The sequence below is a fragment of the Salarias fasciatus genome, chromosome 3, assembly GCF_902148845.1.
Source record: "Salarias fasciatus chromosome 3, fSalaFa1.1, whole genome shotgun sequence".
In the NCBI taxonomy this organism is placed as follows: Eukaryota; Metazoa; Chordata; class Actinopteri; order Blenniiformes; family Blenniidae; genus Salarias; species Salarias fasciatus.
In genome coordinates, this window is record NC_043747.1 from 12,698,623 (window position 1) to 12,725,262 (window position 26,640).

General features: G+C 43.3%; 1 protein-coding gene across 34 annotated transcripts in view; it reads left to right on the forward strand.

The window, feature by feature from the left end:
- The window catches only part of LOC115386025 (receptor-type tyrosine-protein phosphatase delta), a 355,926-nt gene that overhangs the window by 83,606 nt on the left and 245,680 nt on the right, over positions 1-26,640 (forward strand). For all 34 annotated transcript variants that reach the window (XM_030088168.1, XM_030088177.1, XM_030088172.1 and 31 more), the window contains exon 4: positions 22,504-22,527. The gene's annotated coding sequence lies outside the window, so the exon portion shown is untranslated. The remainder of the gene's footprint in view (positions 1-22,503; positions 22,528-26,640) is intronic.

The window sequence follows — 26,640 nt, forward strand, 5'->3', positions numbered from 1 at the left end:
AGGAACCGGAGAAATGGAGAAAGGAATGATACTTGTGTGCCAGTTTGTCTTTCGATGTGTGTGCACATTAGCGCTATTACTTTTCACTAAATCACATTTGAACAAGCTCCCGTGTTTGTGTATGTGTTTGTGTCAGGAAGGGATCCAGTTCGCTGTGCATACAGTGTAAAACCCCAGCTTTTTATTAGCTCAGCGCTTGTTAACACAAACACAGCTAGTCCTGTCAGTAAATCGGATATATAAATATAAATGAGTCATAAGCATGGGGTGGCTGTGGGTCAGTCAGTAAAGGATGGCCACTTAGCAATCCTCATGTTCATGATGTGATGTAGCTGTGCAATAGCACGCTAGCATTTTAGGAACAGTGTTTTTTTTCTCTTCTTTGTTTCATAAGTTCATAAGTTTAATGTTGCTACTAATCCAGGGATTTAATCTGCATTGTGTCTAAGGAAGTGTGTATTGCCGTGATGGTGCATGGAGTGTTTCCTTGGCACTTATGTGCCCTTTCAATACAGATTGAAGATCACTGTAAAACCACAGTGTTTAAGCGTTGTTGCTGACATGCAGCATCCCTTCATGGTCACACGCTGTACCGCCGGCACAATAATGCACAATGGGATAAAGCACTCATCTGAAAATGGTTCTTTGGACAGGGACAAGGCAATGACTTTGGCTAATGCAATATTTGACACTTTCCAAACCTCCTAAACTCAGCAAGCGCTCTGTGATCCTGAATGTGCAGCAGTGACTTGACTTATCAAACTGAAAGAAAGTGAACCCCAAAAGTGAAGCTGGTCGAAAGATATAGCCTGCAAGTAAAAAAAAAAGAAGAAGTTCCTGCTATAATTGAACATACACAACATCAACAAAGACCAGTGAGATCCTCAACTATTTAGACTCACTAAATCAGGGTAAGCGCTTTATCCGGTGGCCTGTGGCAGCAAGGTCTGGCGATATTGCGAGTGCCCAGAGCACTGCGAGATGCTGAGTAGCAGCTTAACAGGCTTATAACGGAGCAGGGGAGCAAGTCAATCAGCTGCTATTGAGTCACTCTGTAATGGCCAGCCTGACCATCACACTCCCCAGAGAGAGAGTTTTGTTTTCCATTAGGACTGTCATTACACAGGGAGCTGCGACACAACCTCCAAGTAAGACCGCTTTGAGAAACAAAGAGGTGGGAAGAAAAAAAAAAGAACGTTTTTACTTGCAGTTATGATTGGACAGAGATAATAGTGTTCTTATAGTTCCCTGAATTGCAATAAATATAATGCCAAGGAATCAACAGTCCTTTATTTTTCTCACCTGAGCTCTCCCACGCTACAAATGGAGGTAATCTATAATGACATTCAGAAAGAATAAGTAAGAAAATCAGTGACCTGACTCTTTGTTCTTTTTCTTTTTCTTTTTTTTCAAATCAGTGCCCCGCGCCAGTCTTAGTTCTGATGCTTTCACTGTCAGATGGCCCGCCAGAAAAAGAGGCAGAGCCATTAGTTTTAATCAAGCGCCACTCTAATTGAGAGGCCTCCCATCTTCATAAAGATAATTACAAGAAATGTCAGAGTCTATGTGTCCTGCCCCCCTCCCATAGACGCGACCCAAGGGGATAAACCGCAGGGACACTGGACATGTATCTTTATAAGAGGGCCGTGTCAAGGCTCCTACTTGACTGGAACAATTAGTCAACATTAGCCACAGATGGCCTCCCTAACAGAATCAAACGCTGGTGAGTGACTTCGCATTATCTCTTTTATACTTAAAGACCGATCTGTTATGTCAGTGAGAGTAACTGGAGGACACAGATTACTGAAAATACAAACTGCTTCTGTGTTTTGAATAATACAAAAAACTGTTTCTACATTCAATCAGTAGTGTATGTACATCCTAAAGCTTCAATAAAACATTGAATCAGGCTTCTGTTCATACCGTATCCCATATTCTAGCGCGATCTCTATCTGTATGCAAAGTGAGTACATGGAGCTCGGCCAAGCTTTTATGTGATGGAACCTGGGGGTAATCTGGGTGGGATGTCTTTAGATAGAGGAGACATTAAAATTAATTAGAATATATATTGGTAACGGTAATGGCCAGACAGCATGGCGTGGGTCAGGTGTTATCCACTTTTTGATATCAGGTGTTTTCACTAAATGATGAGAAATTTGGCTGTATTTTTTTGACGATAAAATGGCATTCATAAGCATTTTTCCTCAAATACAGAAAAGATGTGGAGAGAAAACGGATGAAAATTGTAGATAAGGTTATAGTATTGATTTACCAAAAAAATACTGATCAAAATGATGAGGTGGAGCCTTGCTGTTATAATGCATCAGAATCTTTGATGAGGAAATGCCTGGAAAAGGCAGGCCAGACCAGAACCCTGCCCTCAAGCCAGGCTGTTGTAACGGCTGTAGTCTGTGGTTCAGCCATGAAATGCTGAAATAAGTGCGAAGCCTTTCCTGAAAAAGACGTTGTCGAGATGGAAGCAGTTCTTGCATTGAAGCCTTTATATAGCTTCCTTCAATGATAGCGCCTTGTTAGATGTGTGAGTTGTCTGCACCGTAGGCACTAATGCAGCTGAAGAACTTCAAAGATACTGATTTTTGAACTATAAGCGGATAACAAGCTGGATAGTCCCCTGGCACCGCAGGACACGATATTTGTGGTTCCCAACAGGAATATAAAATTTTGATTAATCTGACCTCGGAACAGTTTTGTTTTACCTCAGTCCATTTTAAAAGACGGTCATCATTAGTTCAGATATGACTGTGGTGCTCTTTTTCTTTTTTTTTTCTTTTTTTAAGATTGCATTCACACAGAGCATCTTGTTTGCGTTGTGCACCTTTCACCTGAATTAGAGGATTGTGTCATACACTGTAAACAAAAGGACTATGTACTGATACAGTTTGAACTTTGAACTTTTCCATGTAGCCCGAAACTGTTCAATATTTCACAGATGGCAGATTAGCAAACTTCTAACAACCTTAACTTGTGGCAGTGCCCTCCACTCTAATATGTTCTTTAATCACCCAGCCATGGTACTAATATGTTCCCAACTGAAGTAACTGTTTGAGAAAACCTCCTCAGACTTTTTATTGTTGCAGCCTTTTGTTGCATCTGTTCTTTTAAGAAGCGTAGCTATTATCAACTTCAAAATAGGGCAGGACTTTAGTGAGATGTGGCATGTTTTTCTTAGTTGAAGAGAACACTGTTTACATTCAAGACATCATCTCAGTCTATTTTTAGAATGGGGCTATAGATAGATACATAGAATGTACACCTACACGTTCACGGTATATGGTGAGAGACGGCACATATAGAATTCGGATGTACAGAACAGTGTCTCAGGATTGAAAAGTCTCATCAGTTCTTCGACGCAGCGCCCTGTCTCCTGAACTTTGACTGATGGCTCTCTCTGGGCCGCCGCACAGTGTCAACAGAATGGATGAGGATGCAGAGAGTGACTGACAGCTAACAGACAGTCGCCGTTCTCCGCCCTGCAGCCGGGCTTTATCTTTTAAAAGCCGCCAGTAATTGAATTATAAGTACACTTTGAGATGCAGGCAGCGGTTTTGTGAAACAAAAAAAAAAGCCCTCTTGTGTACCTTATTTGTCATCTCTTGCTCTGCTTTTGCGAGGGAAGCAAAAACATAAGGCTTCGTTAGAGCTTTTTGTAGAAGTTCAAGGTACATCTCACACAATTATTGTCAAGCTTCTGAGCAATAATGTGGAGTTCGTTCAGTCATCTGGTCCTAAATTGGTTAAATACTTGACTTTCTTTTGTCTTTTGCGCAATCCTACAGCATAACACCCATATGGCAACAAACAGGAGTGAATTGTTATGGATCTATCATATTCCCCGGTACAAGCGTTAATTTGGACCGACCCACGCACAGGATATCAAGAAATCAATATTGCTTTCCCATGTCTGTGGCGGCGCTAGGTGGGCCTAATTGAAATGTATGAGGGAGCCTGCTAAATGATCTGTGCAGGCAAGGGAGCCAGAGTGATTGCAAACATATGGAACGGTTCCTTAGACAAGAGAAACATTTGTACAATGCTGCAAGAGAAACAGACAGAGGTGAACATGAGCAAGAGAAAGAGCAAAAAAATGACAAGAAGGGAAGGGAGAGGGAAAGAGAGACTTGTTTGTCTAACTCGTTAGTTACGTCTTGTAATGTTCCCGCGCTGAGCGCAGAGCAGATTTTTCATGGGGGGGGGGTTTGACAGCTTCTCAGCTGAACGCCCAAGTTAGTTAGTGAGAAACAAAGCTCCCGAGCACGAGACTGCGAGCTCATTAATAACCCGTTTCAAACAAATGATGCACGCACATAGATATCAGCAGATGTCCTTGTCGTGTGTGCTGGAATGCCAAGAACTGTCCTGTGTGTCTTTTTCATGTTATGATTGAGACCTTTTATCGGCAAGTTTATTTATTTTTTTCCCAGCGGCTCATTCTCAACACCTTTCCTCTCTGCTCTCATCTCGCTCCCTCCCCTCCTCCATCCATCTCGCTTACCATGTCTATCTCTCTCTAATAAGCTATTGACATTTTGCTTAGTAATGACTGCAAGAATAATGGCTCTCGTATCGTCCAGAATGAGCAATGAGTAGAAGTGGCATTTTCTAACCACCGCAACAGGTAGACGACCCGGTTCACTCAATTCCAATTGGTCAGTGTAATTTGGCTATCTCTTCTGGATGAAGGGAAGCATCCCCCCGTGCTCCGGGCTGGCATTCCACCACTCCACCGCTCCGTGACGCGTCGATTAGTCAGGACAATGTTGCTCTAATGCGTCGAACACAGGAGAGTCACTTCGGCGAGCATCAGCGTGCGGTGCATGAGCTCCAGGTAAAGACGTCAATGTAGAGAACGATTAGAGAGGGACGTGATAAATTCGATCAAACCACAGAGATTGGCAGGATTAGAGTATGAAGCAACAAGAGAGCCCATAGGTTTGACTGATTTGTTTTATGGATTTTAATTCAAACAGCAGTGACGGGGATGAAAGATGGATTTTCTTCACTTAAGCGAGAGAAATAAGGAGGTCAGCAATAGAAAACACCTTTTCCTCACCCCTCTTGAACGTTCGGCCGGTCAGAGTTCAATCCATTTCATACGAAGCCATGACCGACTTTTTTTTTTTTTTTTTTCTGACAACCAACCGGCAATAATGTGTTTTTACAAACATCGCTTGAGGCCACGGGCAAAGCTCGAGACACATGCCTACGGCCTAAGTGAGGCTCACGAGCACGAGTCAAGTGAGTTGAAAAAAGCCACCTTGAAAATAAATGTGGATCTCCAAGTGCATGTGGTCCATGTTAAACTGGGCAGCTAACAGGATGATGTGTTCCTCTCTGCATTGTTCAGACAGATAGGGAGGGTTTTGTCCTCCGTGTGATTGAAAATGCTTTCACACAAGTAGAGACAAACACACACACAAACACACACACACACACACACACACACACACAAAGAGAAAGTGTTGAGGTCAACCGTGTCTTTTAAGGAACATTTTCCAACTTTCGCTGGCATGTGAGCATCCTGAGCTGAGAAGACGCCTTGGCACAAGGATACAACAAAAGAGCATCTATTATTCATTTAGTCAATGTATCGACACGGACAGCTCTGGTAAGCATCGAGGTAGGGTCAGGACAAAAAGCCTCCAGAAATGAAATCTGGGAACAGCACAGCCACAGATAACTATGAAAGAGTTTCAAGATGAAAAAAAAAAAAAATCAGGGAACTTCTGCAGTGTTGTGACTTATATGCTTCAGATTTTCTGACCTTCAGTTCGAAAACTGAATAGCAGGAAATTACATGTGGAAAGTGCATGCAGTGGCAGGAGCCGAGCCACAGTTACAATGGATTACATGGGCACAGGTCTGCTTCATCTCAGATGTCCTAATGCACCAGTGTTGTTTCCCAGAATTCCTCCAGTGTTTTTCGCCCTCATTCACCCCACCACTACAGACTGGAAGTGTTTTGGAGCAAGCATGATCCAGCTGAGTGTGTACACATGTGGTAATCCATTTGTTTAAACACATCTGACATGTTCATTAAGCTGCTAAGCCACACACCCTCACATTTTCCCCCCTTTCTCTCTCAATCCTCCTACCAAAAGCTGCTTTTTCTTACCGCATTGAGACGGTAATTACCATGCAGTCAAATGAGAGGATGGCAAGCAGAAACACAGCGCTCGTCTGTGGCTGCCTGCCAGCCCAGCTACTTACACTGTGGCGCTCACAGTGCTCAGGCGCTACGGGCCAAACTTGGGCTGCACACAACTCTGGCTTTGTTAGCTAATAAAGATTATAACACTGGCTGAATACTTTGACTGAACATGATATAGACCGTCTTTGACATGCGATGCAGAAAAGATGTAAACCGCGAAAAACAGGAGTCAAAATCAAATGCAACGGCTATTGAATCATGCTTGGTAAAATGATGTAACACGTATTTGATGCACAGAGCTCAGATAAGTCACAAAACCAGGAAGGCTGTGTCACACTGTGCCATTTTTCCACGATTCTGAAAAGAAAAATAAAAGGTTCTCCAGCATCTTTTCACTCTGGGAGCGTTAGAGACTCTCTGCCTGTTTGCCCGTCCGCTTGTCAGGCGTGTCGCTGCCAACTTGGCATATTACCCAGGCACTACACTGGTGTCGGCGGCGAGCCATCTCCGCCAGCTCCATGATTGCCATGATCTGGGTCGGCGAGAGTATTACATGGCCACCTGGAAAGAGGCGAACACCTGGACGCAGCTTAACGCCCAGCTCAGCCATAATACAGGTCCTTTCTCTGCCAGTTTATACAAACCTCTCTCCTCTCTCTCTCTCACATGGTGCTCACAAGTGATTAGACATTGTGTAGGTCCGCTGTTGGTCTATGGTAGGTAACGTTTTGTAAAATCAAACTACATTCAGCGTTCAACCTGTTCGCCGGCCAGCTGAATGTGGTGGCAGCTGCCAGATGATGCATTGTGTGATACTTTGTGCCGAACATGGGTTTCCTGCATAATTAGTTTAAATTATCAACAGAGCATTGTGAAGCATGTTTGCCTGGAGAGAAGCCTTTTGTTGCAGAGTGTCAGACATGAGTTGCTGCCTCCGGTGTTGAATTCAGGCACTCGCTGTGGCTTTGCCACAAGGTTTTGAAAGAAAAAAAAAAATTAAAAAAAGGCCACTTCTGATGTATGCAGCAGTCACACCTCTGAAAGATTTTTTCATTTTCTTTTATTCAACATGTCAAACCCCAAATTAATGTATACGGTGTGGCCTTTTTACTGTAGTGTGTGTGACTTTTGAAAGAATGTGAGACACCTCTTGTTTTTTTTTTTTTTGTTTTTTTTTCCACTATTGAGTTTTCTTTCAAACTTTCTCCTCACATTATAAATCACCCAGCTTTTTATTTTGCCCTTAAAGTGCCGTGAAAACCTGTAGAGTCATCGCCAATGAATTTTTCGTGACAGCACTGTCATCCCGCCTCGCTCCAAAACAATCCACTTGACCTCTGTCTCGAAATTTCAATGTCTGTGATGAAAATTTGGAATTTATATGCTCCCCCGTTTTTATTATTATTTTTGCAGAGGCTTAACCTGTGTTTTCTTATCGCCGGTGCTTAACTCGGGCCTGGAGGATCCATTTGCTGCATCATCCATATAAATCTCCCCTCCTGTTCTCTGAGATAAGTGACTGGTTAGGTCTTCTCGCTATCACGCCTCGTGTGTCCTCACTGGATTAAACCTGGGTCGTTCTCCTTCGGGCTTTAAGCAGTTTCTGTATTTGCTTGATTTGCACAAAAATACATTTAATTTGCTCATTATTTCAGTAATGGGCATTTTGAGTGTATTTTTATCTTATGTTATCTTCAGATAAATTATTGATGAAATTAAAATGGTTGTATAAGCATTCTCAGACATGTTTTGCCTCAAAACAGGACCGAATTTTATTTCACATAACTCATATTAAAGAAAGAGAGGCAAACAAAAACAACTGTTTGTCTCCTCAAGACAACCGGTATTCATTAAATGTGGTTCCCCTTCGGTAAGTTCAAGAGTCCAACTCACAAACAGCAGGGTAGAAAATCATGCCTTAGAGAGCCTGGAGAAGGGAAACGTCTGACTTTTTGTGATCCTGACAATGGATGTCGCTCGAGGCCGTCGAATCCAGACAGCCCTCACAAAGGTATTGAGCACGGCGTCCCAGGTAGTCAGCCAAAACCATCCGAGGCACTGTGGATATTGATGGAGGAGGGGGTGGGGCGGGACGCGCAGATATTCGACCGCTGATTGAGCGCACATGTCCGAGAGCGGTGGCGACAGTGCAGGCGACAACGGGAACAACGTGCGAAGGTCATGCTAGTGAAGATAAACAAATAAAAAAACACGCAGATGCCCAGGAAATGACGAGAGAGGAACTGTGACCGGTGTTAAAACATAGCCCAGATTTTGTGCTAATTACTACTCCTCTGGGGTGGTTGTTAGTAGGCAATGTCCACTGCTTATGTGTGCTTATATAAGCAATCAATGGCTTTAATTAGACTATTAGGTGGAATTGGGTCCCAGCAGACTACTTCCGAGCCTTAAGCAGCCTCATTGTTTACCATCCAGAATGCTGAAAGAGCAGCACATTGGGAGGTTGAAGTAATGTAACTATTGATGGTGTGTGGTTAGACTGTACGCTCAGGAGCGCAGGCGGCTCCAGAGCCCGTGTTTGGTTAGTCGTGGCTATTGTGAACGTGGCTACTATTTGTTAAGTGGGGTTTTTTTTTTTTACAGCTGTGCAATTTCAATGACTCAAGGGAAAGCAATATCTCAGCAAAGGGAGGCAATTTTGTTCAGACTTTCACGGTCACTAAAAATTAATCCTCATGACTTTGGTGAGTCCCTGAATTTTCCTACAGTGTCACATGGAGGTCAAAACTTTTTTTTTTCCTTCTTCTTTTTTTTTAACCTGACCACTGACATATCTCAAAAGATAATGGCCAAAAAAGTACACACATTCTTCACAAGTGGAAGGACAAATACAGCCTCTATTCTTAGAGCTGACAACATCAAACATTTTTCTTAATAAGGCAATGGACGGGGAATATCTTGCTGCCCCCAAAACTGCTCCATCATTAATGACACCTGGCTTACTTGTCGCCCTGCAGCTGCCGCTTTCTGTTGTCATGGACATTACATTCACTACATTCTCAAGTATTCCCATTATGCCCTCTATTTAATTATGTCCGTTACAAATGTGTCATTTGTCAGACTTGGAATTCACAGATGGATATACAGCAGTAGATATTTTTTTTCTTTTCGTGCAACTGTTTTTTTTTTTTTACATTGAGCTTGAAATGCGTGAATGTGTTTGAATTGTGTTTACATGGTCACTTCTTTTCAATCTGATTGAACTCTTCCTGAATGAGAAATCATGTCTCCTCCACGTTAACACTGAATGAAGTTGAATTCATGTAGGTTTATTCCATTAAAAGAAAATCCTTCAGCCAGTGGACTTTTCTTTTTTTTTTTTGCGCATCAACAAACTGATTTGCCACTGTGATTTTTGTTGCGTCTGAGGAACGTTATGCGGTGAACCACGTTTCAGACGTGCTCACAAAGCTCTGACCGTGGGAAGCAATCCAATGCGCTGTTGACACGGACTCTGATCGAATCACAATCAAAGTTACAGCACATCCTCCAATCAGATCATAGTGCCAATTGGATAAGGGCCCATCTAATCAGATTAAAGTGTTTACATGACACCATTTTAATTGGATCGGCGTTTAAGCTGATTACTTACATTCCACAACCAGTGTGGTTGAGAAAAATACAATGATGCAGAAGGACTTTATAAATCCCTTCAAATGCAAAGATATATCAATAAAACTGGACTGATCACACAGCTGTGATAAAATAGAGTAAAATTAATTGTACTCCCCAAATGAACCAAGAAATGAAGACTGAAATCATCCAAGATTCTAGAAAGTATCTTATATCCTTTTTATTGACATGTGAGATTTCTGCCAACTTCAAAGCAGGCACAGCCTTGGGCACCCCCTGTGATCTCTGGTGCCATCCCCAACCCCTAAGGGGCTCAAAGACCCCGGCCTGTGAACCAGGGCGTCACATCTTTTCCAACTTTGCCTTTCTTGTAATGAAATGACTCTTATTGACTCTGATGAGCCCCTATTAGGCTGATGTTTGTGGTTTTCACTAAAGTGTCTTCCCATCAAACTTTTATGCTCCCCTCAGGATATTGTGCAGTAACTTAGGTGCATCATTCACATCTCCGGTCTCCGCAGTACTTCCTGTTTAGTTCTAATTAGCACTAAATGCTAGTAAGCCAACACAGTGAGCTTAGTTGGGTAAATATCAGCAAGTAACTGTTGTCACTGTGAGAGTGTTTGCATGCTGGTGTACCTAATTAAATCCTCACAAATTTGCCAGTTTTGCTGTAATTCTGTGTTTCTCTTCTAAGACTACTGTCGTAATGCGATGCGTAAAGCTTTATCTCTATTCATATATTCATTCCTGTATTGAGCGTCTCTACTGTTATGTCAGCTTTTTGTTTTTAAGTGGTGAACTTTCTCTACCTTGTCTCCCATTCTGCACATTTTCTCTCTGTTTATATTCCCCGGGATTTTCAACATTAATTCTCTCCCAATTTCTTCTGGAGAGTGCAGAGTGAGGCGGAGGTGGCCTTTTTCCCTGAACTGCGATAGCAGACTTGTAGATCCAATAACACCGCGTTTACTGAGCAAACATGCTGAAAAAACACTATGGCGCTTCCCTTTCCTTATATTCAATATTCCACATCACGCAGATTCACTGACCTCTCGGAACTGAAACGCTGTGAAATAGGAAACTCTAATGCTGGCATTATTTCCACGAGCCTTTTATCTTGAAAAGCCGGATTTTTGAGCGAGGTGACATAAAGAGGTGGTTTCATCGCTGGCTTTTATTCAGGAGAGAAACACAGACTTATAAAAAGAAAGCAGGACACTGCAGGAGAGCTAATGAAAAGAGGGGAGATGGAGAGGATAAGGAGGAGGTGGGGAGACAAAAAATAAAACTTAGGCCGAGCTCATGAGGAGACGAGCGCAGGAGGTGACAGAAATGGATCCAGGTGAAGGAGCAAATGAGAACGGGGGAGAGAGACTGTCAGCGCCGGACGTCGGAGGGGAGCGCTGTAATAACTTCATGCATGTTTAAGCACAGGAGAAACACGAGTTAAGTGCCCAGAAGATGAAGGCGCCCGTGCCCAGCCAGACAAATGACACCAGGTGCAATACATCTCACAAATGGGAGAGGGCTTTAATGCTAAAATTAGTTCTTAGCGTTTACCTTTTCTAGGGCTGAAACTTCTGCAGCAACGGTAATGTCCAGCAGGCAGTCTGAACCACCGACAGTCCGGATCGAAATACCGTAACCCAGCCACTGCTGAGAAGAAGTAGCAAATCCACGCCCTTCTTCGATTACCTAGGATATTTTCCAAAAGCAAAATAGGAACAGCAAAGTTTCTAAAATGTTCTCATGTATATATATATATATATATATATATATATATATACACACACACACTGAATTTCTGACTTTAGGTTCTGTTTTTCAAACCTCCAACGTCCAGCTTTCTATTAAATGTGCGTGCTGCTGCTTTGTCCGCTGTGTTATCTGGTTCACTTTCAGCCATGCTGTTACTGTTTCTGTCCGTCACAGACATCACATTCAACAGGAGCCTTTTCACAGCGGTCAAGAGCCTTGACCGCACAGCTGCGCTTTAATGGTGTTCATGTCTTTCTGTGTCCGTTTCACGTGAAACGCACAAATGAACAGCGCTGTGTAAGTTACATTCACTTACATTCCTTGAAAAGCTGAAAACTAAAGACTAATTAGTTACTTGGAAAAGTAATTTATAACTTTTAAATGTCTCCTTCAGTTAGATTATTGCTGTGTGAGTCTGTAATGACTGATTTATTTGACCCTGTTTAGTCAATAGTTTCAGAAAAGCTTCGCATTCACATGGCAACGTTCTGAAAATGATCTCAGTTTAAAGTGAAAACAACAGGTTTCAGGGTAATCAGTTACATCATGGTAGTTATTTGCAGGACTGTTAATCGATCCACACTAAATTAGTAATTCCCATTAATTCAGGCTAAAATGTGTTTTGATGTTGGTGCTAAAAACTGAATTTTTTTAAAAAAAATGCTATATTTATAATCAAAAGCGGATGAACACAAAAAATAAATATATTAAAGAGAAGGGAGGAAATAAGTCCTCCAGTTTAGCTCTTTTTTTGTGCACAGATATTTTTGATTACAAGAGGATGAATCAAATCAAGATGTTACTTCAGGCACACTGTGGAAGAAAGAAGAAGAAAAAAAAGAAAGATAAATATATGGATAGCTGTTTGATATATCCTCATCTGAGGTTTCTTGTGCTGAGATCAAACATGATCAGGTTTACAACCTTAACTATTAAGGTGTATTTATGCTGATTTATGCTAATTACCACTCTATTCAAATTCCCAATCTCAACAGTGCAAGTATAATTGTTTAATCTTGTGAGGTTTTGCCCTTTAGCTAAGCTCCCGTTCTCTCTCCGAGGAAGTTGCTTCAAAATTGGAGATCGTCATTTTCCAGAATTTTATCATTAATTCGCCACAATGAACACATATTCAATCACTGATGAGGAATGGCTGAGTCCGGAGCTGCATCCCTGCCTTTCAATTAGATACCTGGTCGCACCGTTTAATTGTACAGTGCCTAAAAAAAAATATAAAGATATTGGCATCTGTGCTCAAACTCCTCTGTCCTTCACCATCTCTCACTGTCACGCGCACACACTCCTCTCATCTCACCAGGGAAAATATCCACTGTCAGTGCGAAAAATGGAGTGGAACAGATGGCATTAGAATGATTGAAACCACCTACAATGGCTTCCACAACTTCCGCGTCTTTTTTTGCTCCCTCTCTCCTGTATTCACTGTCTCTCGCTCTCTCGTCAACCCCCCTGTTTCCCGCGCTCCTGCCCAGCTATGCCCGTCGTCTGGATGCACTATCCCCAGCCTTTTCAATGCCATCCAGTCTTGCAGTTCTTGCCAAAGCGGCTCGGGCTCGCTGGAAGCCCCACAGCGCTACACAAAGTCAGCCAAGAGGAGAAAGAGAGGAGGGAGGATGGGGAGAAGAAGAAAGGTGGAGGGAAGAGAACACAAAGGCTCTGGTGTTTTTCCCCATTGCGTCGCTCAAGCCGCCTTATTTTTAGCCTCTCAAAGACATTTAAGCTGTATCACATGCGGTATTAAATAAATATTAATTTGTGCATCCGTCGTACCTTCAGGCGGCCATTTTCTCCTTTTCTGAACTAGTTTCGCTCTCCACCTTCCTTTCTTCCTTCTCACCTCTGCCGGCGCCTCTCCTTCCCGCCCCACCTTACCTCATCACACCTCCCCAGCACCAGGCCGGTCTGCTGAGCGCCAGTCATGTAAATGAGATAGTTAGCAGATCAAAAGGCTCGGAGAGGAATTTTTAATAGCAGAAGAGGTGTTGATTAGTGACAGAGAAGGAGAGACGAGGCAAAGTGCAGTCAGCCTCTATTACACCTCGATGCTTCCAGGCATATGTTGAAGTGAGTGCGCGTTGACGTGTTTGTGTGTGTGTGTGTGTGGTGATGTGAAGAAAAGACAAAGCAGGTAGATGTGTTTATGTGTGTTTGTGTCGAGGTGTGCTTTTTGCTTCTTCTTTTTTTTTTTCCCCCAGTATGCATCACGCGTTTACAGCATACCTGCACACATTCGTCAGTGTATGTGTGTATGTGTGTGTGTGTGTGTGCGTACCTTCCCTCTGAGAGATGATCGTTAATGCATAATACATATCTCCATATTTCTGACTATAACAGCAATAATGCCGGCACGCTGAGTTTGAGAAGAGGAGATCAGGTGTTGGAGGAAGTGATTACAGGGCATAAACACTGCAACCGATATTGCTTTATTGTGCAAAGTAACTGGCTCCGAGACGCCAGTCAGTGAAGATAGTCCGAGCGAGCGTGCCAGCCAAGGATGCCAATCAAGCTCTTCGGCGGCGTGACTGCCAGTAGTTACGGAGGAGTCCCACGGATAACCGCTCTTTCCGCCGAAAGTAATTGAAGCTTAAATCGGGAGGCTAAGTGTTGGACACGCAAGCGTAAACATCCCAAACGTGAATTAAGTCATTAAAATCCCTGTATATGATGATGATCTGGCTTGGCTGTGTTTGTATGTACTCCACAGCAACAGTGGAGATTTATGGCTATAATTGGGAGACACTCTTCTCTGGGAGTGTGCTGAATGTAATTGTGGAGTTAATTACATTTTTTTCATGACACTAAGCAATCAGAGTAGCATTTTTAATTAGACCTCTAAGGAATAGTTTTTTTTTTTTTTTAATTATTTAATTTTATGAGCATTGTAGTTGCGTAATACCTGCCATTTGTCTTTCAGATTTCATCCAGGACAAGACGTGATCCCTGCCGGTGGTCTTTATCTGCCGAATCTAAATTTGAATCCAACCTTTAGATAAGGTCTAGGAATAAATAAATAGCAGTTCAAAGCTGGCATATCGGTGGCTCTCCAGCCTGCGTCCGGGGGCTTGCCCGCGCGCTTTTGCCCGTGTCAGAATTTTCATCTTCCCGTTCTCCCCAGCTGCTTCTCCCTCGCGCCTCCCGCCGCTCCCGCTCGCACAGATGGCAGCGGGGTCGAAGGCACTTTAATGAATTTTCAAAGGAGCTGCATTGGCAATATTAAAAGAAGCTCCCAAACTTAAACACGCCTGACATCGGAGTCACACGCATGCGCGCCACGCCCGCGGGGGGAAAAGGCGAGCGGAAAGTGCGCAAAAACGCGCACTCTCTGGAACTCGCACAAACAGCGTGTCGTACACACACACACACACACACACACACACACACACACACACACAAACATTAATATTACTCTCCTCACAAACCAATAACATCCACAAACACAGAGGGAAAATACCACATCCTACACACTGGTGGACAGCCTTAATTAACTCCATTAGAATGGCGGGCACCCGCTGGAGGGTCAAAGGTCAGTTTTAATGATGAGCTTACATATGGCAGCCACCGTGTTGCCTTGCAACGGGAACGAGCGCCACTTCTGCTGATCCATCTGTCCCGTGGTAATGACTGCACCTGGCCCCGCACGGGCCAGCGCACACAGGTACGCCGCGGCTCTCGGAATGCGCCCGGTGCACTGAGACAAACACAATTAAAAAGCAATAAGCATGCTCACATCTTGCCACCGCATTGTTTACTCATTATGTCTAATTATCTGTTTGAGTCGGAGATTTAAAGAACTCCTCTGTACAAGCTTTTTAGGCGGTCATCGGGAGCGTTTACTGTGCAATCGGGCCGTAAATGACTGTGATCCTGGACCAGATAAATTTCAATTGGAAATGCAGTCAATTTTCAGGCGTATCCTCGCGACCTATGCTAATGGTTTTCTCGCAGTGTGAGGCCAATGTTTAGGAACCTGATTTGTGAGTTGAGAGTTAAGTGTCAAACATCATTAAACCCCTCTGCTTCAGCTCGCCCAACTCACACAGAGCCTGAAGAAACAACTCGCGTTTAGCCAGCCTTGATCGCGCCAGTCAACATACGACTGCCCTTAGGGTTTTACCCCCATCTTCACAAGTGGCTGATATGAAGGGCCAGGCCAGCACTGCTCCGCTAGCGGCATCAAGGCTATTGCCTCTCCCGCTTTTTATTTCTTTCTTTCCATTCCGTCCTTCCCTCTACTTCTCCTCAGGCAAGAGAGCCTTTATCCTACCTCTACGTAGCTGAACTCAGGGTCAGAACTCAGCATAGAGCCCACGGGTCTCTGATCTCCCAACTTCTGATCAGTCATCAAGGTCTGCCCGGCTGAATTCTTTAAAAAAAAGAGTGGTGTTTGAAAAAGTCCCTTAAATCCCCTCAGTGTTCTTTCCCCCCTCCTTCTTTAACACAAGAAGGTGGGCAAGACTCCTGGGATGATACATCAGACTAATGCTGTGTTTGATTTCACTCTGTTCTCTCATTCAGTGTTTTAAACAATATATTTTTAAAAAATCATATGTAAAAGTGACTTAAAACTCTGGTAAGCATGTCAAAATTGCAAATGCTTAAAAGTGTATAATTCATAGACTTCAGCTCGTCTGTCATCATCTCATTCGGGGTCTAGTTTGACCTAAGGTGGGGAAATAAATGAAAGGATAGTATGAAAGATGTGCAGATTGAGATGTACAGAGGAGAGCGCTTCTGTTCTCAAATGGGAGACAGCTGCAGCAGCAACAGAACATCTGCTGCGGTGCGAGCATAAGCATAACTGGCTCCCGTACTGTCATGCCTGAGCAGCCTTTAAACCGGACAGCCCTGAGTCTGACAACCGCCTGATCAAGTTTGGAGTTTCTATAACTCAGCTCATCAAGCTGTCACTCACAAAGTACTTATTCACACCTCAACTTGAAGAGAGATTAAAAACAAGTGAGCAGTTTTTTTTTTTCTCCCTTTTCTTTTTTCTTTTTTTTCCCCTTACACTCCAAGAACAGCCTCAGTTACAGAGCCGATCTGGCTTCTCGTCTGACTAGTGCAAACTTTGAGATACTTGTGCAGTCTGTGTGAGCCTGGGCCATCTGTAGCCTCTGTCATGGCTCTCTGTAATTCTTTGTTGCGCGAGAGAGAGAGAGAGGGAGAGAGAGAAGTAATGTTTATTTCAGCTCAGATGGAGGAGTGTGCACTCTCTCTCTCTCTCTCTCTCTCTCAGTATCAATGATAACATGGCAGCGGCGTTCCCTCTTCAGTGATGTCTGTTTCACACCTCCTCCCGTTTCTGCATCGGGGCCTTTTTTGCAGCGAGCTGGAGCCCGGCCAGTCAGAGCCATTTTGTCCCATTATGTGGTACTGTAAAAAAGCAGCTGCTCTTATTCCACACTGGTGAATAGGTTAAATGGCGACACAAGGAACCGAGCCTTTTTTTGTCATGATCTAAATTGACTGACAACAGGCGCCCGAGGTTCCACTGTTCCTTCTCGGCTGCCTTCCAGCTCCATTGCTTTTGATTTCCAATTAGCGGCCACTCAGTCCTGCAGCCGTCGTGGAGGGTGGATTCTCTCCTTCTCGCTTTCTTTCTATTGCTCTCTTTTTCTCCGGCCATGTGCTTCCCTTTGCCGCTGAATAATAAAAGAAAAAAAACATGGCTGTCATTCCACTGAAGATCTGAAGTGAATTGATATGGAGGTCTATGTAAATCAAAGGAGCACCGGGTCGACTCTGACGGCAAGGTTAAATGCCTTCGCAGTACAATCCGCAAGGCTAATTGAACAAATTGCAAAAATAGTAGGAAGTTATTAGCCGACAAAATTTACACTAACATTTATTCAGTTGCAATGTATTAAGTCCAAATTCATAGTATATGAGCTGTAGGGCATAAAATAACCATATAATCGTGTATTGAAATATATATACTAAACTAGAAATGAAACATTTCACACAGCACTTACCTATTAAAAGAGAGAATACCAAGAGGAAGAGATTTCGAGATAATGTGACAGAGTATGAGATACTGATCAAAATCAGAAAGCGAAGCTTACTTTTTCTCCATTTCAATGACCTCAGTGACAAATTTCCCTGCCACCTTCACTCCCTTATTTCTTAGAAACAGAAAATTGAACAGGAGGAGAGGAGCAGTCTGAAAGAGAATCAGTACATTGAGGGTTTGACTGAATTTGTAGCCGATATTAAGAGCCGGATTGGACATTAACAGATTTACTGCGGTGATAAAGTCGTTTTTGTGGAGCCCATCTAAAGACTAAGCTAGAAGACGATGAATTATTTCTCACACTATCACTGGAGTGATTGTGGATGATTTGGGATTGCTGGAAGGAAAATCTGCAGATTACGAGCGTCGTCTGCATTTATCGCTGTGCCAGTCTGACGGCATTTAGATTGAACTCGTCATAATTATTATTGGCTGTGTTTGCTTGGATCACAGTAAACTGATATCAAGAAGAGACTCATTTGAACGTGTGAGTGGCAGCTATTGTTATCTGTGAGACAGAGGGAAAAAAAAGAAGAAGAAATCACAAGCTTCTCTGGTTCTCTGAAAACGTAGTGTTGTCCTCATCAAGTCCAGTGCACCGCCTTCATGTGATGAATGAGGAAAGTCAAAACCGGCTGTGTCAAAACGAATATCCCTCGAGAAAAGGGATGTCCTTGTCCAAGAGCGACAAAGTCTCAGAGGACTTATTGTACCGCACCCTATCCCAAATATCCCACCAAGGGCGAAGGATGTCTCTTTAGGTTTATTCCAAATTCCTGAACAAAGGGTAATCTATGCTGCCATGTTTCTTGTCTGCACATTTAAGCGAACAGACATTCTGTAGGCAAATGGCAAAGCTTCAAAAACCCTAGTTTGGAAATTGTATAAATGTTTCACAATTTTAATTTCATGATGCATTTCTGGTTAAACCAGAACATTTTTTTTCTTTATGATCATTGAATTGCTTGGATTTTCAGTTATCACTAGATCAGTAGAGTAATTATGGGAAATGGATAGCTTTTCTATGTAAGACATTAATGCAATACTGAAAATTCAGTCATCACCCTGACTAATAAATCATCTTCACTCATCACTTGTTCTACATTTTTAATACCAGCATAGCCGTTGGATCAAACTTTCCTTGTGTTTTCAAAGCGTTCCTTGAATTTTCTTTGGAATCAATAAAGAGTATTCGTCAAGAGCAGAATAGTTTGCCCTCACGACACACAACTTTGGAGAAACTTCATGCGATAGACGGGACATATCTGACTGAGCCCTTCACAACTGCTGAGGATGAAATTTACCTTGAGTTTATTTTGAAAAAGGGGCAGTGAGAATGACACAAAAGCACAAACTGTGCAGACTGCTTAACCTTATGTCTTTTCCCAGAACATTTCTCTCTTCGGTGCTCTTTCTGTGGCTGGCTTTGTTGTAATATTTTATGAAAGACAATCCCTCAAGCAGATTTTTCTGTGATCAACATGCTCAAAATACCTACATTTTTCAGAAGTTTTTTTTTCTTTTAAATTATTTCTGTGAGGTGATACTGCTGCCTTTTATGCAATATTTTGACAAGAGATTGTGGAAATGGACAAACGCTGCAGGTCAACGGGATAATGATTTTTTGAGTGTTGCCTTTTAAAAATGAGTCATGTAATGACTTGCCAAAAAAATATTGGAAATACTACAAATTACAGATGTCCAACCACTTTTCTGCTACTGTTTTCTTTTGAACTACCTTGGAAAAAAAAAAGTGACATGAATGTAACCAGTTTTAGCTTTGCTAATGGATTTCTTGCTGCTCATGTTGAAGGCTGGACTCAGAAAGTCCAAGTGGAATTTTTTAGAAAATCTAAAGGCCTTTGCAGGGGATCAGACAAGATTCCGCTGCTTCATTATACCCTAATCTATCTCATCTTCTTGTTGTTATCTGTTGTTCTGCAGTTTCAGTGAGTGTTTGGCTGTCCTGCTCCAATAGTGCTTAAACAGCAGGTATCCAGGATCTATGACCTGCTAATGCCTTGTTAATCTCACGTATGGGAAATGTTCCTGTGTCCTCAGAGGCTCTTCAGCTTCTGGTTGGGACGATGTGGAAACATTGGTGCCGCCTTGTTTTGTGCATGAAATGTTCCTCTATGCTGAAAGATGATGTGATGATGTTTAAGATGAATTTGAATACGCGACAGTGAGTATTTTTCAGTGTTGCTTCTGCTTTGAATGTTGGGGGAAAAAAATGAGCTCCTACCCATTTTGCAGAGCTTTGTTGAATAAATCATGAATTATTTCAAATGCAATATTCCGGGCACACTTGAAAGATCATGAGGTATGTCCGTCTTTTCAAAAGGAGGAATGTAAAATTCAACTTTGAGTATGTTACAGATGATTGGGAAAATGTTTCTCAGACGTTATGGTGTAACACAAAAGTAGAGGAGGCAATTACTTTGCACAGTAAGCACCAAAGCAGAGCGATAACTATTTGTGTAGTGGGCTTTGTGAACTCTGAGCATTAGTGATGTATTTCATATGTATTGCACACACAACTGCTTCCTAAATCATTTGGGGACCAGTGGTGCCGTGGCGAGTCGGTATAATATAAATGGAAAACTGTCTAATAAAACTGTCACTTCCATTACATACAAAAAAGAAACCCCTTGGATCTCAAAGGAAACTTAAAAGGGTTCATGTGGTGAAGCTGCCAGTTGCTCATCGTGGCTCTGCCGTTTCAGCCCATTGTAATGCTTGGCCAAGGCAAAAGTTGACAAAACTGAGCCCAGACCCCCACTAACACCCATGTGCGGGCAGTGGCGTGCTCGCTGTGTCACATCACTAAGACTTTTTGTAATTCCTTCCAGCAGTGACCACTCCAAATATCCCCAAATCCCTCTTGTCAATAGAGAAAAGACAACATGAAGAGCAGACTTCTCAGCTTCTGTCCTTTTCTTTGCCTTGTAAAAAAGTTTCCATATTGTGTTGTGAGTTCTGCACAGCATAACTAAGACCCTGGAAGGAGCTTATCTGCTTAAAACAGGAGGGTAAGAGAGGGTGGAAGAAAAAAAAAAGTGTCTCCGTCTTCCATCTATTTCCTGGTTCACAGAGTGGGTTTATTGAAGCCACCCGAGCTTCGGTTTCTCCCTCTAGATTCCCCCCTCTACCATCCACACAAGTCTAATCCACTTAGGCCCACGCTACCTCCGTGGGTTTTGATTGGCCAGGCATCCAAATTTCCACCACAGGACTTGGGGAAAAATCAATAATCTTCACTGCACTGCAAACAGCTCCCCTATTAAAATCACAAAATGCGATTAGGTGGTCAGAAATATGGAATGGTTGACAGTGTGGAATTTCAGGTTTTTGGCATGAATTGTTTGCTCGGTTGGAGAAAAATTCAGCATAAAAAACTTCTTCAGCCTAACTTTGTATGCTCCGTGGTTGCCTCAAGTGTGCAACCCCAGCCAATAAGTATCACAAGTAAACTTTTACCCCCCCATGCCACTGCATTCTTATTGATTCCTTTCAGTAGAATGTCTTCATATACGCAGCGTTCGCTCTGCTCGGCTAAACAACACACATGCTAATGTCACTGAAACCCCAGGTGTTTCTAGTGGCTCTTCAAGTCTGACATCAGTGCCTGCCTCCCCTCCCTCCCCTGGGCCCAATTTTCCTCGCATGAAGCTTCAAGGTCCTCAGCTGAGTTCTCTGTTTAGCGACAACAGTAGCTGTGAGTGTGAATGTGTGTCAGACAGAATGGTAATGAGCATCCCCGAGATTGAACCCCAGTCTTTCCCCCTTTCTCTCCTGCCTGGAAATACATTTGTTCTCGCGCGCAAAAACAGATATTGCAATCACATTCAGTCGCCGTCGATCCTCCGTGGGGGATTTGCTGCGTGCCTACCAAAAATGTAAATGAATGCAGAAGTGGGGGTGGGGGGGGGATAAACATCACTGGCGATAAATCATGATACTGGTAAATTCTGCTTAGCAACACAGCCAGACTGCACCGTAAGCAACGGCACATCCGAATTAGTCCGAGGGCCGGCTGTTTCCCTTACGCCCTTCACTCCATTTCCTTGCTTTATTGCACAATTACAAGAAGGTAAAACTGCACTTTAAGAGAGTACATTCGTAGAGGGACCACTTTTAATGTAAAAGAAAAAAAAGTATACCATAATGGAAATCGAGCATACATTTCTCAGCGTGCCAGAGAGTTGGTGAAAGAAACTGAACGTGGATACTGAGACTTTAAAAATCTTTTTTTGATAATTCTTTCCAAGATGTTACTGAATTGTTTTTATGCTTCTGTTAGTTGACTGGTCTGTTCTGTTTTGGGGCACACTGAGGTCTTCCTGGGGTGAACCGGACTGCCATTTTATTCTGCTTTTGGAGCCGTGGATGTCCGCTGTCAGGCTAACAAGCTCAGGGAAATGTAGCTGCGGCCCAGGCACGCAGGGCGAAAGATATCCGAGGGCTACTAAATTACCTCCGAGACGTATGGAGAGAGGGGAGCACTTTATTGCAGATTTGTGTGAGCGCGTGTGTTTATTCAGTGGTTGTGTTACACTAGTGAAAAAAAACCCCAAAAAAACACTGACTTGTGTTCAATAGATTAGGTTTCTGCTTACACTCTTTCTGCTTCCACCCTGGAAATCTTGAAACACCGACAAATATTAATGCAAGTTGTGCAAACTTGGAATCCTCAGGAGAGACGATCTCAGATGTTTCGTGTCCCCCGATTAATAAATGATGTCCCCCTCCTGACAGGGACTATTCTTAACCTCCAGTCTTGTACAATGCCGGGAGACCATCATTTTTCAGGGGAGCCGGTGACAGCCTCCGCCTGCATTGAAGTTTAGCCTGCCGTACGTTGTAATTTGCTGACGTTTCTTTTTCTCTCTCTTTCCCTCCCTCCCTCCCCCCCCCCTTCCCCTTCCCTCCACCGATGGCCTGCTTACAGATGTGACCAACTATTCCACACTAGGTAAGAGTCCCGGTCTTTGTTTTTTTGTTTCAACGCTGTTCGTTTTGAGCTGTCATGTGTCTTTGGGAGTGATGTGAATGCAAAACTGAGGGAGGGAGGGAGGGAGGGAGGAGCCAGAGTGGCACAAAGATGCTGCTGTTTGCTCAGTAAGGTATGCAATGTTCTGCAACCCTCACCCATTCCACTCTCCCACATGTGTGCACGAGAATACACAATGGTATTTTTTTTTTTTTCCCCTCTCTCTCTCTCTGCTCGTCTTCTGGCGAGCGGATTGTGTGCGCTGTGCTTTCAATTTGAATTTTATTCAAATGAGAATAAAATGGCCCAGATTGTTCAAAGAATACGCCGGCAGTGTTGACTTAAACAAGCATAGAACGGATGGTGTTTGTTTCCACACTGTGGTGTGTGTGTGTGTGTGTGTGTGTGTGGAAGATCTCTCACATGCTAAGCTGCGAACCCCCCTGCGCCGCCTCCCCGGCTCGGCGTGTCAACATGAAACCCCTGGAAGTGTGGACCGGGTCCATATGTTGACGGAACTCTAGATCACCTATCGAGAAGGTCGTAAACTCCTCCGTGACCAACTGATGTTTTCACTCTGTTCAAGATGTGACGTCGGTTTTTTTTTTTTTTTTTTAATCGGATACGATTACTTTGCCATTCAGAACTACAGAAGAGACAGTCCAGTCCAGACTTTGAAAGATACTGCTGTATCAGCAGCAAATAAAGTTTCAAGTATTTTTAAAATCCATCCAGCATTCACAGATAATTCAATACTACGACTTGTTAATGTAAGGTAAATACCAATTATTCACAACAGCAACATGCTGCATTACTGCACCACATGCCAGGGTAATATGATTACAGTCGCGTGCTTTCATTTAATGTGTTACGGTGAAGAGAATCGAGTGGTGGATTAGACAGACTCCCAGCATTTTATTAACATAGTAAAACAATTAAACTGCACATCTTTAAGTGGAATGTATTGTAATCGTAAAAGAGACATATTCAAACGATGAAACAAGCCAAAACGAACAGTCATAAACATTGCCAGTATTCCAGTTGCTTACCTACATATAATATGCTGTTTATAACTGCCAAACCTCTGAAAACACTTGTTTCTCCACTGGATCCTGAAAGCCATGCGCAACAAAATGTTTAATGTGAAATAATTTAGAAAACGAAGCAAACTTTGCCACTAATTTCACTCAACTTCAAAGTTCGACACCCAGATTTACTCACAGTTATTTAATGTGAGAGTGGTGTTGGAGCAGTTTTAATCTCTGTGATCGTCACATGATTGATGCTTCCTCGTACAACTTAACGTTTCTGTTTTTAAACCGGACTTTATTCATTTTCTTCCTCGTTCTGCGATTCCCCTCCAGGATGCAGGGTTGTTCCTTAGCTTCGTTGCATTCATCAAAACGTCTCTAATCACTCTCCCTCGCGGTGCTGCTAAACAGTTTCACTTTATTGCGGAAGGATTACAAGCGCAAATGGTGGATTGCAGCAGCAGTAAACACGGCTGACGGCAGGCCAGCGGGGTGAGCAAACATATAGGAAGACGTGTGAAAACGTCCCCTTTGCGGCTGAACGTGAGGCTCGTGCGGCGCGTCCCGTGTTTTGTCGGGCTGTTTTTAGAAACGCGCAGCGGGCTGCGGGAGCGCGATGGAGGTCAGCTGCATGACGGAGTCTGCCGTAGCAAGGTGCCGGAGCAGGACAGCGGGACCTTTCAGCGGGGCCCGTGGCTCCGAGCATCTGTTCAGACGGGGAAAATCAATCATCTCATCTCCAAGGTGGAGCAAGTGTGGAAGAAAAACAAACAAACAAATAATTAAAAAAAAAAAAAAAAAAAAAAAAAAAAGGCTGGCGTGTCTTGATGTCACTCATTCATGACCATGTGTGGATTTCCTCAACGCACTTGACTTTTCATACTTGTCCGGCGTTGGGGAGGCGCCGCCTTGTTGTGTAATTGAAAACTCAGCGCCGTGCCGCTACGCCGGCGCAGTTCGGCTACCCGGCAGAGCATCTGCAAGCAGTTCTGGTCCGGCTCTCCACTCTTTGAGGCACGCGCTGGCTGACTGCTCGGAAACAGAAAACCCCTGGCTAGCTGAGAATAATAAGTACCCATGGGAAGCTGCCAGATGGACATTTACTGTGAGCCTAGCTGGAGAGGGAGAAATCTGTCAAACATCACACTAGGCATCTGTGGGGGAGCAGTACAGGTTCACGTCCACTATGTCGGATAAGAGGAGTGCTCTTTGTCGAGGCAAAAAGCTGTTAGATTTTTTTTTTTGGCACGTTGCATCTCGCTGATTCATTTACCTTCTTTCAAGGTCAGCGGTTCACGTTACATCAAAGCCACTTGTTACTGTCAAACCTTCAAATGCAGCGGGAGAATATCTGCTTCCAGAGACGTTTATCTTTAACAACAATAGAAATTGCAGACGCGGGGAATTAGTGCCCCAGTTTAGCTTTTCTTTATTCAGTCCAAATGTTTCCATTTAGACAGTAGTTCATTTGCACAAACCTCAGTTTACAGCCAGGTTTTTCCTGTGCTGATGAGGTGAGGGGGAAGATAAATATGGGACGGTTTGCTTTATTGCTCTGTGCAAACTTTTCCCTGTGTGTGCTCTATTTTTAGAATCGCCAGTTGTCTGTGTCATCAGAAAAATAAGCAATACTTGGCTCTGTGTTACATAATACTCCAAGCTTTGCTTCTTGACCTGGACTGGAAATGTCTACTGTTTTCTTTTCTTTTTTTTTTTTTGCCCCCCCCAACTTGGTACACTTTTCAATACAGAGCCGTCGGCGAGGAATTACAATTGGCTCATTATGCCCTGGGAAGCTCGAGGGCTCCAGCGCTGGTAAATGGAAGGAGGATGAGAAAGGAAGAGCACAAAGAGTTCATTCCGGTATCGTCAGCGGTGAAATAGGACCTGGGTTCTCTTAGACAAGCCGTGCGCCCGTTATTATTGCATTATGTCTGGCAGCCCTCTTCTCAGACAGGAACTGAGCCACACTTGATCAGTGATATGACACTGGCAGAGGAGCAGACTGATCGCTGGCTGTCCGGTCAAGCAAATACCGCCATGCTATTGAAGTCGATCTGCGCTTGGTTAAAATATAGACATATATATAGATAAAAGGCAAACCCAGACATTATCCAAAGCTTTGGAAGACTCCGGTGTGGATTCTTCTTTGTTTTTCTTCTTTGTTTTTTTTTTTTCTTTTCCCTCCATCTCTCAGAGGACGAGAACAATGCTTCTCATGGATTATACAACACTTTGAAGCATCCATCTGTGTTTTGTATGCCCTGCAAAAATATTGTGTTGAAATAAGAAAGTCCTAAGTTGATAATTCTATGCATTGGTAATCATTTCATCTCGGTGTGGTGCGTAGGTGTTCTTCCCACTGTGGCACACCTTGATGCTGTATGTGAGGGAATGCGTATTGTAGCAGCCATCTCGGATTCGCCGCTCTAATAGGGCTTCATGTACAGAGAGCATAAGAAGAGCCATAACCCCGAATCATTAGAGAACACTCATCCAGGTTTCCCATGGTAGGTCTCAGAGGCTTGATTTCTTCCCTCTTTTTCCTCAACAACAGCTGGGTGAGATGTTAATAAGAAATGTGACTGATAGCTTGTTAGTGTGACTTTGCATACGTTCTCCCTTAATTAGACCTGATTGACAGATTCAGCAAGTGTTCACTCCTACAGCCGCGTCTGAGAAATCTACTTACATTGCACTAACGTTGGCAGAGTGTCTCACTCTTTGCCTTGCTTTTTTTTTTTTTTCGTTCGGCGTTTTCGTAATCATCGCTCATCATGGCAGATGATTGCACACTCCGCTCTCCATACGAAGCACATGCAGATGGTTTGAAGGATACGGTGAAACAATAATTCGGGCGGCCGCGCACACGCAGATCCGTGCGCACTTGGACGCCTTTATTCTCGCGGAGTGAAGCGGGACCGCTGCACCGAACAGATGGCTTGTCTTTAACTTCATCAACAACGTCAGTGTCACTCGCAAATGCAATAAGTTACTCCAGTAGCCGGCGAGAGCCGCATCCATCAGTAGCTAACAGCATATGGTGACGGCATATTAAGGTGTC